At 44.9% G+C, this 11168-nt stretch overlaps 1 long non-coding RNA gene across 1 annotated transcript; it reads right to left on the bottom strand.

Annotated features, from left to right (window-relative positions):
• Positions 1-4773: 4773 nt before the first annotated feature.
• Positions 4774-10794, bottom strand: LOC140594637 (uncharacterized). Its single transcript, XR_011995681.1, has 3 exons — positions 10691-10794; positions 8469-8736; positions 4774-5362 (listed from the first exon to the last, which is right to left on the bottom strand). It is a non-coding gene; the product is annotated as an uncharacterized lncRNA (long non-coding RNA).
• Positions 10795-11168: the final 374 nt, after the last annotated feature.

The following is an 11168-nucleotide window of genomic DNA, read 5'->3' as shown; positions in this document are numbered from 1 at the left end:
TCTCTGGCTTTCTCTCTAACGCCGAAAGTGCACCGGATGAGGTGAGCTCCGGGTGTTAGGAGATGCATGTTGGCAAATTGAATTTAAGATCTAAAAAAATAATAATAATCTAGAAAACCTGCAGGGCCATTGTGAACGAGGGCTTTCAGCGGAGGGCTTCTTCGAGGGCAGCACCGGTTTTCAGGGTTTGCGAGAGAATTGGGTAAATTCCTTGCGCGGCCTGCACATCTGTGTAGCAAACGGTTTCACGGAGGGCATCCGGGATCTGCCCCCACCGGCTTTGCCCTGGAGGAGACACTTAACCGTCCCAAGCCTCGGGTTCTTCGTTCACAACGTGGGGATGGATGGGGCGCCTGGGTGGCTCAGGGGTAAGCATCTGCCTTTGGCTCAGGTCGTGTCCCCGCCTTCTGGGATGCAGTCAGCGCCCCCCAGGGAGCCTGCTTCTCCCTCTGCCTCTGTTTCTGCTTCTCTCTGTGTCTCTCATGAATAAATAAAATCTTAAAAAAAAAAAAATGGGGATGATAATCAACTATTTGAACATCGTCACTTTCCACTTCAACCTCGGTAAGTCTTTCCATGCCCTTTACACCAAAGGAGGCCGCCTTTGTCAGGTCACCACTGCCCTCCATGGTGCAGTGCCATTTGTTACTTATCTGCCCTGATTTTTTTCTTGATCTCTCAGTGGCTCTGGAAGCTATACCTTGTACCACTTTTAAGACACGTTCTTCTCTTGCCTTCAGGGACATCATACTTCTCCCTTTCTTTCCATTCTCCTGTTTCAGCAGCTGCTCCCAAGGCTCCGTCGCCTGCCTCCCGCTCTTCTCCACGTGTGCTCTTCTCTGCTGGAAATTCCATCAAGGCACAGATGCCCAACTCTCTTATCTTCAGTCCTGTCCTCCTGCTTGCCCCTTCAATTCAGACCGGTTGCTTGCTTAACATGTAACCTGTAGGCATCTTAAAGCCAACATACCCAAAATTGAAGTCTTGATTGCGTATTCATCTCCTGACCTGCTCATCTCCCAGTCTTTTTCCATTTCAGTTAATGGCCCCCACCATCCACCAAGTTGCTCCAGTTAAGCCACCTGAAATCACCTGTTTCCTCTCTTCTTCATCCCTATAGTAACTCATCAGGTCCAAACCACTCTGCTTCTAAAGTATTCCTGGAACCTGCTCCCCTTTCTCTGTCTTCGCTATAATCACCCTGGTCTAAGGCCCTGTCATCTTTCACTAGGAACACCGACAGGTCCCCTGATTCTACTCTTGGCATCTACACCCTTGTAATCAATCCATCCTTGACATGGCAGCCAGAGAATTATCTAAAAGAGCAATCAGCTCATGTTGCTTTCCTACTTTTAAACCCTTCATTTGCTTCCTGTGCCCTCAAAATAAAATTCAAACTCCTTACTTGGCTTACAAAGTCCTAAAATTTCACCCCGTCCTGATATCCTATCCAAAGTAAGTACAGATGACCCTTGAACAACATGTGGATTCACTTATGTGCAGATTTTTTTTCAATAAATACATTGGAAAAAATTTTGGAGATGTGAAATGATTAGAAAAAACTTGAAGAGGAACCACATAGCCTAGAAATACCAAAAAGAATTAAAAAAAAAAATTAGGTAGTATTGTAAGAATACAGTATATAATACATATACAAAATATGTGTTAATCTATTATTTAATCCACCAAATTTTGGAGAAGTCAGAAGTTATATGCAGATTTTTGACTGAGGGAATCAGTACCCCCAACCCGTTGTTCAAGGGTCAACTGTACTACTCACCTATCATGACTTTGACATTTAAGCCTTAGTAACCTTGTATGTGTGTGTTCTTTGAAAATTCCAGGTTCGCTTACACCTTGAGGCCTTTTCACAGGCTTTTCTCCAACATGTCCCATTACTGGCTTTTTCATGGCATTCAGATCTCAGCTTAAATATCATCCCCTTAAGTAGGTCTTCCCAGATTATTCAAGTAACCCACAAATCACTTCCTGTTTCTCAACTTAGTACACATCACTATAAGATAATTTAATAATTGTTTCATTAAGAAAAAGTTGTTTAGTAATTTGGTTTTTTTACACCATTTATTTTAAATTCAGGGTTGGGACTGGGGTGAGCCAGGTAAGGTATTTATTCACTTCAGGTACAAAATTTAAGAGGACCCAAAAAGCTCAGTATTCAAGATGAGTAGTATTTTGATGCAATATTTAAAAAATTCAAAATTCATGTACAAAGATATGTGATGGACAAAATACCAAAAGTCGACACTCAGTCAATACTGATTGTTTTGTTGTAGGAATCAAATAAGACAAAGCATGAGGCCTATGGCTGGGAAGGAACACCTCTTCCCCCTCTTCATAATTTCTCCCATGTGGAGAAAGCTCCTCCACAGTACAACACTCCAGGCCTTTCCTGGAAGAGGAGAAGTGACTATGTTGGTTAGTGAGCTAGGGACAAAGGAGCCTGGCCCCGTCCTCTCTTCTTTATCTTGGCTGCAAATTTCCAGCAGAGAACACTCACTCTATTTCCCAAGGACTGGCTGCCAGGTGAGGAGGCTGGGGTGACCCAGTGCTTTCTGTGACTGCATAGGCAAATCTTAATCAGAGGTTCAGTAACAGGAATTTTGCTTACCCATAAATATTGTATAAGCCGTGTGCTTCATCATCCTTACCAGAAATGAAAGTGATATTCTGGGCACTTTTTGCTGATACTCTTTCCTTATTTCTTGGTTGGTTCAGACAAGTAAGAGAGAGGGGTGCTGTCACTGAGCCCTCTGCCAACCTTCCAGAAATAGTACCTGGTACAGAGTAAGTGATCCAATGATCAGGTCTATGGAGACAGATGCCTCAGTATCCGGTAGATTTGGAAACCACAGTTACTGAGAAACGATCAATCTTTTTAAATTTTATTCAATTAAATACCTCTGCTCGTAAATTATCGATTTATTGTTTCATGGGTTCCTACAAAGCACCAAATCAGAACAAAAGACTCTGCGGGTCACTGGGAAATAGCTTTACTTGTTGTCCCCAACCGTTATTGTTTTGAGCGTTGCATTTTTGGTCTGTGGCATGTTTGTGTCTCACTTTGAGGTTTTATGAACATTTTTTAATCCCATCATGTCTGGTAAATCCAAAATCAGTGGAAGTTTTAAAAGGGCTAGTAAGAAAAGCCAGTTATAAAGAAAAAAAAGTAAATTTTAGGAAATGAACGTAGGGAGAAAATGACTATTGTCACACAAGTCGCTTTGTAGGGATGATTAAGGACCGAGATTCACAGCATATGATACATTGTGTTGATCTAAGTAAGGGTAATTAGCCAGAAACTACAAGATTGATGGGCAAAATGAAAACAACTACCACAAAGCTTTTTAAAATATTTTTTAAAGATTTTATTTATTCATGTGGGACACAGAGAGAGAGGCAGAGACACAGGCAGAGAGAGAAGCAAGCTACATGTAGGGAGCCCGATGTGAGACTCAATCCCAGGACCCCAGGATCACGCCCTGGGCTGAAGGCAGTGCTAAACCCCTGAGCAACCCCAGCTGCCCTATCAGCCTAATCTTAATCCAGCAATTGGTCGAGAGTTCATTTGATACCAGCAAAGCACAGAGAAAGCTCTGGTGATCAACATTTGGGACAGGCACCAAAGCTGCTTAAGAAGGCCCCTAGGATCCCTGGGTGGCTCAGCGGTTTAGCACCTGCCTTTGGCTCAGGGCACAATCCTGGAGTCCTGGAATCGAGTCCCACGTCAGGCTCCTGGCATGGAGCCTGCTTCTCCCCCTCTGCCTGTGTCTCTGCCTCTCTCTCTCTCTCTCTGTCTATTATGAACAAATAAATAAATAAATCTTAAAAAAAAAAAAAAAGGAAGGTCCCTAGACTATTGCTTCCCTGGATCAGCAACAACTGGAAGCTTGCAACAAATGCAGAGTCTTAAACTCCACCCAGACCTACTGAATCAGAGTCTGAAAGTTTAACAAGATCCCCAGGTGATGGATATTAATGTGCAAGAAGCAGCGCTCAAGGACACTGGCCAAGGAAAGGGGTTCCTTGTCTCAATGGATTCTTACCCTAGACAGTGAGAAATGAGAATCTGGTGGAATTGGAACCAAAGAGAAAGGTGCTATAAAAAGAAGAAGCTATAGAACCCAAAATCTTTCATATCACTTTATTGGCAGAGGTCTTTTGAACGACTGAAGGCACTATTGCCGTGTGGGTTACAGGAATCTTAGGTTCATAAAGGCATCTACAGTGCGCTGATATTGACTTATTTGTAATTGTTTTACAAACTGAGATGTAAATCTTTTTGACATCTTTAAGAGTTTAAAGACGCCAGAAGAGGGATCCCTGGGTGGCTCAGCGGTTTAGTGCCTGCCTTCGGCCCAGAGCCTGATCCTGGAGTCCCGGGATCGAGTCCCGCATCAGGCTCCCTGCATGGAGCCTGTTTCTCCCTCTGCCTGTGTCTCTGCCTCTCTCTCTCTCTCTCTCATAAATAAATAAAATCTTTAAAAAATATTTAAAAATAAAGATTCCAGAAGACATCATTGAAAAGCTTTAACTGGGGACGCCTGGGTGGCTCAGCAGTTGAGCGCCTGCCTTTGGCTCAGGGTGTGATCCTGGATTCCCAGGTTCAAGTCCCACATTGGGCTCCTTGCATGCAGCCTGCTTCTCCCTCTGCCTGTGTCTCTGCCTCTCTCTTTCATGAATAAATAAATAAAATCTTTAAAAAAAAAAAAAAAAAAAGAAAAGCTTTAACTGTTTCTTGTGAAGTGGGGAAGCTGGAAAGGTAACATCAGCCTGGCATTTTGAAAATGAAAGCAGAGACGGGAACCAGACAGGTGGAGGAGGCAAATTCTAACGTGCAGAAGCAAAGGTTAGAGCCTCGTTGAAGAATTTTAAAAACTAGGTACAGGGAGGACATGAAAGCCTGAAGCTAAGAGACCAAGAAGGCAAGTACTGTCTGGAGAGATATGCAGTATGGCAAAGTTGGGCCAGAAAGAATATTTTCAACATGAACCAAAATGAAGGAATGGGGAGAGGCAGCTCAGCTGTATCTATTTATGTTTCAAAAATGTATCACTGTAATACAATGTAATCAGGCACCCAATCTCATCTTTTTGCTCAGATGAAAAAAAAAAAGATACTGCATAGTGCATTTGAGTAGGAAACCTCTTCTTTTTTGTTCATCTGTGTTTGGATCTGGGATCACCGGGTGGCTCAGTGGTTGAGCATCTGCCTTTGGCTCAGGGCATGATTCTGGGGTCCTGGGGTCGAGTCCCGCGTCGGGCTCTCCGCAGAGAGCCTGCTTCTCCCTCTGCCTGTGTCTCTGCCTCTCTTTCTGTGTCTCTCATGAATAGATAAATAAAATCTAAAAAAAAAAAAAAAAGGAAATATTCTTCTTAAACAACCAAGTGAAGCCATTCATCAAAGAGGAGGGACTCTACAAGAGTACAGGAGACCACATGCTCTCCTCCTATAAATAAATGGTTTTCCCCAGAAAAAGTATTTCTCAGAAATTATATCTTCTGTGCCATGGTAGAGTAGAAGTCTCTTCAGGTGGGAGAATTTAATTCATATTGAAACTTTAATAAGCATTAGGAGCACACACACAAAATGATTGAGACAATTATTCCCTGTAGTTAACGATCAGCTTGCTGTAGCCAGGGCTGGTGGGTGGGGGAGGTTCTAATAATTGAAAAGGATTGGAGAGAAAAGCAAATATCAGATTCTACTGAGCAAAGAGTTCCTCTCAATCCACAGGAATTGTCCATGTCAGTGGAAACTGATACTTAGTCTAGTAGGAAACTAGAAAGAGTCTTTTAAGTGCAGCGAAATGGATGGTTCTCAATCCTGGCTGCACTTTAGAATCACTGGAGGAGCATTTAAAAAATAGCTATTCCGCGGGCCCAATCTCAACCCTCCGATTTCATCAGTCTGAGGCTCCATGTCCTCATTTGTGCTGTTTAAAAAGCTTTCTAGGTGATGAATAACATCTTTAAAAAAAAGATTTATTCATTTTAATTATTTTATTTTTAAAAGATTTTATTTATTTATTTTTTTATGATAGTCACAGAGAGAGAGAGAGAGAGAGAGGCAGAGACACAGGCAGAGGGAGAAGCAGGCTCCATGCACCGGGAGCCCGATGTGGGATTCAATCCCGGGTCTCCAGGTTCGCGCCTTGGGCCAAAGGCAGGCGCCAAACCGCTGCACCACCCAGGGATCCCCGATTTTATTTGAGGACATGAGAGAACGAGCTTGGGAGAGGCAGATAGAGAGGGAGATGCAGACTCCTTGTTGAGCAGGGAGCCCAACACAGGGCTGCATCCTAGGACCCCAGGATCATGACCTGAGACAAAGGCAGATGCTTAACCAAGCTGCCCAGGTGTCCCTATTTATTCATTTTTAGAGAGAAAGGGATTATGCAGGCACACACGTGTGTAGGGAGGGGCAGAGTGAGAGAGAATCCCAAGCAGACTCCCTGCTGAGCTCAGAGCCTAACATGAGGCCTGATCTCAAGACCCTGAGATCACCTCCTGAGCCAAAATCAAGAGTCAGACATTTAGCCATCTGAGCCACCCAAGTGCCCCTAAAATGGTTTATCAAGGTGACAAATATATCTTTCACTTCCATTTGTACAATACGTGAGTTACAACAGAGGAATCCAGTACTTTTGTGCGTGAGAACTTTATTTCCCTCCCTTTTAAAGATTCCCAGTCACAAAAGCAATGTTTGAAAACTTTGTCTACTGCATATAAACCTCTGAATAGAAGCAACACGAGCAAAGACATTACCAGGTACACACTGGATACATTGCCTCTAATTTAACTATTATAGACTTATTTCCCCCTTGAATAGGTCTAAGAAACAGCGCCCTCATAGTCCCCTTTTAGGAGACCATGCTTATCCACTCCTAACTAGGCGCTGCTCATTACCTGGTGGTACCTGGTGCGGAAGCACGGCTTTGAGGAAAAAAATGAAAGCCAATGAAGGACTTTTCATGAAACTTCAATACAGGAAATATCACAGGAGGAAAAACCAGAGCAGGAGCCCCATCCCCACTCCCCTCCCAGAGGCTGCAGTGAAGGGGAAACACTGGGTTGTTGCAGAGAGTAAGATGGTCTGGCAGGGAGGTAGTACAAGAGGACATTCCATCTACCAATTTCCCATGGCACCCTAAAATTCATCCCTCCATCCAGGAAGCCCTATGTCCTCATGGTTTTCTGCAACATTGTCTACTCAACAAATAACTGTTGGGGTCACACCTATGTTGGTATTCTGCTACATGCCCAGGACCTAGTAATGGTACTGATATTATCTTAAATTATTATTATTGATGATGATGGCTGTTATTTAACGGGAGCTCACTTGTGTCAGGTAGGGTTCTAAGTACTTTACACAAAAATTTTTTTTTTTTTTGGCCATTTTAGAGATGAGGAAATAAGGGACAGGAAGGCAACAACCAACCCATGAAGAGCTCCTTGTCTAGAGGTGAGGGGATTGGTGTTTTATATATGGCTGTAACAGCCCAGACAAAGGATGACCAGCCGAGACTCTGCTTTGGAAGAGTCACAGAACGAGGCCTATCATCGGGCCCCATCTGGGATGTTTAATTGCAAGTACATCACCACAGACTCCTGGAAGGTGCTTGTGTTTGGTTAGGGAGGCTGGACTTTTGGCCCAGTCTTCCAGGGCCAGCTTCTGACAAATAGCACCTGGTTAGGGGCACCTGGGTGGCTCAGTGGTTGAGCATCTGCCTTTGGTTCAGGGCGTGATCCCAGGGCCCTGGGATCAAGTCCCACATTGGGCTCCCCACAGGGAGCCTGCTTCCCTCTGCCTATGTCTCTCATGAATAAATAAAATCTTTTAAAAAAAAGATTAAAAAAATAGCACCTGGTTATATGGAGCTAAGGGTCTCATGAGAGGGAGCTGAGCCAGGCTAGCTCTGGTTATGCAGAGGAACCCCTCCCAGACTGGCAAGACCCTAGAGAGAGGGAATAGAGAAGACAGAGAGCCCACCAGTGATAGGAGCAGAACAGCAGAGGGGTAGACCGTGCCCATGCCAGGTACCTTTGCACTCTGCCATTTGGAAGGGAGCCAGAGAGGGTTACAGGGCCCCCATCTGGGATCCTGCTGCAGAGATTCAGGGTCAGTGGGAGGAGACTTCCCTGAAGGGAACAAGAGGCTTCCCAGTGTAAATGTGAATCAAAGATCTGAGTGGGTGGGTGTTGAGCCTTGACTCTAGGGGTGAAGAAAGAGAGGTGGTAGGCTCAGGCTGGGGGATCTATTGGCCAAACCAAAATGCCCTGCTTCTCCTTTAGTCACAGACAGTCGGTCACCGCCAGGTCATTACCGGCTTCCCTTCCTCAAACTCAGAGGATGAAGGCACTGCCTACATGGCTGCAGGGGGACAACCAGCATTCTGAGTCACCTACATGGCATTGGGATCTGGGTAGTCACATGGAGCTGATATTTACCCGTAGAAATAACTTTTCTGGAGCGCTCAGCCTCAGGAAATAGTCCCAAAGCCCATCTGGCTTTCACCTGGCTCACACTCTCTGAGAAAGGATTTTCAGGAGTTGATTACCCTTCTGAAGGATCTTGTAATCGTTTTACTAGGAGAAGTACAGAGCAGGGTCCAAATAGTGGGGACAGCAAGCCATCGAGGAGCAGGTGTTCCAGGAAGCATCATCAGTGCAGCTCCTTACAGTTATGCAGATCCGTGCAAACAGGCATCAGTTGCTCCTAAGAAGGGGGTGGAATATGACATTTGGATAGGTGAAGAGGTGCACAGATTTGCATCGAGCCCGTGCAGACTCCTGAAAGGACAGATGCACCCTAATCTCTTCCCTTTGGGAGTCATTCAACATTATAAAATTTCTCAAATGGGTCAGGTGGTCTCACGGAGGTCAGGTGGCAAAAGACTGCAGCTTAGAGGTACCCAGGGGGAAATCATCGTGCTGGAAAGGGAGGGGGAGGAGGCTGGGGAAGAGAGGTTTGTGCTGGTCACTTGAGCCCACAGCATGGCCCCAATTCTATTGGCAAAGGGCTACTTTGGACACAGCAAAATTTGGGGGGAGGGGTGGGTGGGAGATGGTTGTGCCTGTGAGTGTGTGTGTAACAGAGACCTGAGTGTCAGAGATGATCTCACTGGGAGCCCACAAATGATTTTTAGCATGGAACCAACTGTATCCAGTAGTAGTCATCCTGTAGCCTCGTGGGGGTGAAACTGAATTTTGACTTTCACCAAGATAAAGCAGATCTAGCTCCTTGAACAATCTCCCAGTTCTTTGTTTTATTATGGGAGAGGGACCCCTACCAAGAGAAAAGGCCATTCAAGTGATAGGTGAGTCTGGAGGCTGACTTATATAATTTTACTCCAGGCTGGTGAAGCAGGGAACCCTGGCATCTTGGAGTCTAGCCTTGAGGGAGTGGTAGGTCAGAACGTGTTACTGTCCCCATCCCTTCCTAGTTTGTACTCCTATGGGGCACGATCTGGGAAACATGGGCCATACTGATTATCTTCTCTCTTTTTAAAGTGTCTTATCTACTCTTAGGGGACCATAAACCATCCTGTCTTCATCTTTCAATAGACAGCATCGCCACTAAATGTTTGTAATACCTTATTGCATTTTCACGACTGCAGCCCTAAATCAAATCGGATCTGGGAGCTCATCCCACAGGCCAAATGGAATTCAGCCAAGGATCAGATCCAGCCTTCAAACTGGCCCTTTTTTCCCCCCTCTCTTTATTGTCATTTCTTTATGGCTTTTTGCATTTGAGGTAAGTGCATTTGACCCGAACCTGATGATGTGTTCGAGTGGGAAGAGAGTTTCCATTAACTCCCAATTTCACATCCATCACTAAATTTAACCTCTGATGTAAAGTCTTGAGTTCTTTGCCCTAAAAATAGCTGGGGGCTGAAATAGGAGTGGAAGTGAAGAACGGTGTCAGCTGTGATTTCAATCAATCAGAATTTGGTTAAATGCCAATAAATTTGCCTTTATCCTACCCATGCTTTTGCTTCATGTCTACCATGGGGGGTGGGTGTGTGTCCAGTCCACTGCTCTTCCCCATCAGTGTTCACTGCCCAGATTAGTGAACACTGAATAGCACAATCTCTCTGGGGGCTCTATTCACCCTTTGAAAAGTTCTGGAAAATTAGCCAACTTTCCCTTGGAAAGTTGACCTGATGCAAGTGTCCTTGGAACATTATTTTTGGAAAAGAAAACAAGTATTAATTAAAGGCTCCCTGCCAACAATCTCCATATAATGTGCCTTATCAACTTTTAGTAGAAATGCAAAACTACAATGATTTATGCTAAATATATCCTGCTGAAATGAAAACTCAAGTTCCAGCAGTTAAAATAATACCTCAGTCTTGTATTTATTTTTTCACAAAACTGCAATTTCCAGCACTCTTAATCTACATCCACACACCCACACGCAGGCACACACACAGACACACACACACACACACAGGTCGGTCCACTGTAAAGCTTCATCCCCACTCCTGCCCTCCTGGAGTGCAGGGCTGGCCTAGGCTCAGTGGACCCTCCTAGAGAGGAAGATGGATGAGATGAGGACTGATCTGTGTTCTCGATCTTGCTCTTCCTCCTTCTTGTGGGACTAGGTTCTCCTGGGCAGGCCAGGGAGTGGGAGGACAGACCAAGAGAAAGGGAAAAGATATTCCACTTACCTGGACACGGGTGTAATCCTCTGCAGAGAGCCTGAGGTCCCCCTCCCGCCTCTGCTGTTCAATCTGGGTAATCTGACTCCTCTCTTTCCCCCTGTAGCCTCTGGTCAAGGTCACTGATGTGCTCCTGCCTCTGCACAGCACTCTGAGAAAGCTCCCCAAATCTCTCATTGCCCTCCCAGGAGACTCTAAGGTACCCTTGAGTTTGTTAAACCCTTGTTTATCTGTACTCCGCACAGGGACAGGATTTGAGCCAGTTAATCAGTCAGACTAAATAAAGACACGAGGCAGACATGATAAAAGCCATTGTGTATCATTAAGGGCTTAGCCAAATTACATGCGTGAGAGATAAATGTTTGCTCGATGATGGAACTCCCCAGGCTGGATGGCTCAGAGTAAATCCCACCAACAAAATCACAGAGTATAAATGACATGTTAGAGACCAGCACCCAATCTATGAAAAAAGCTGAGCTCAGAAAGT

Source organism: Vulpes vulpes, chromosome 12 (genome assembly GCF_048418805.1).
Source record: "Vulpes vulpes isolate BD-2025 chromosome 12, VulVul3, whole genome shotgun sequence".
NCBI lineage: Eukaryota > Metazoa > Chordata > Mammalia > Carnivora > Canidae > Vulpes > Vulpes vulpes.
This window is presented reverse-complemented; position numbering and strand designations above follow the sequence as displayed.